This window comes from Alligator sinensis, unplaced genomic scaffold (assembly GCF_000455745.1).
Source record: "Alligator sinensis unplaced genomic scaffold, ASM45574v1 scaffold472_2, whole genome shotgun sequence".
NCBI lineage: Eukaryota > Metazoa > Chordata > Crocodylia > Alligatoridae > Alligator > Alligator sinensis.
Genome location: NW_005842378.1, coordinates 480,242 through 480,578, shown reverse-complemented (window position 1 = coordinate 480,578; position 337 = coordinate 480,242). Strand labels below are relative to the sequence as shown.

At 58.8% G+C, this 337-nt stretch overlaps 1 protein-coding gene across 7 annotated transcripts in view; it reads left to right on the top strand.

Moving 5' to 3' along the window:
• IDE (insulin degrading enzyme) overlaps positions 1 to 337 on the top strand; it is a 114,269-nt gene that overhangs the window by 85,310 nt on the left and 28,622 nt on the right. The gene's annotated exons all lie outside the window — the stretch shown is intronic.

The window sequence follows — 337 nt, the reverse complement described above, 5'->3', positions numbered from 1 at the left end:
TGCCCCCTTACTGTCAAATGCATTTTGACTCCAGCTCAGGCTGGATTCCCTCCTAGGCACAGAGTACAAGGAAGCTCTGTCCTCACCTCTGCCTGTTGGTAGCACCAGTGCTACTGTGTGGCCTGGCAGGTGCCATGCTTCCATGTGCTGTGCTTTGTGACCCAGGAGGAAATAGAGCCTGAGCAGCATCTGACAGCAGTGGTGGGGAGGGAGAGGGGCAGAGATTGTGTGGAGGGGGCTGTATGTAGCAGGGGGCAGGAAGGCTGCAGGTGGAAGAAGTGGTCACACAGGGCAGGCAGCCTGACCCCCCTCAGCCAATAGACCTCCCCCCCACCAC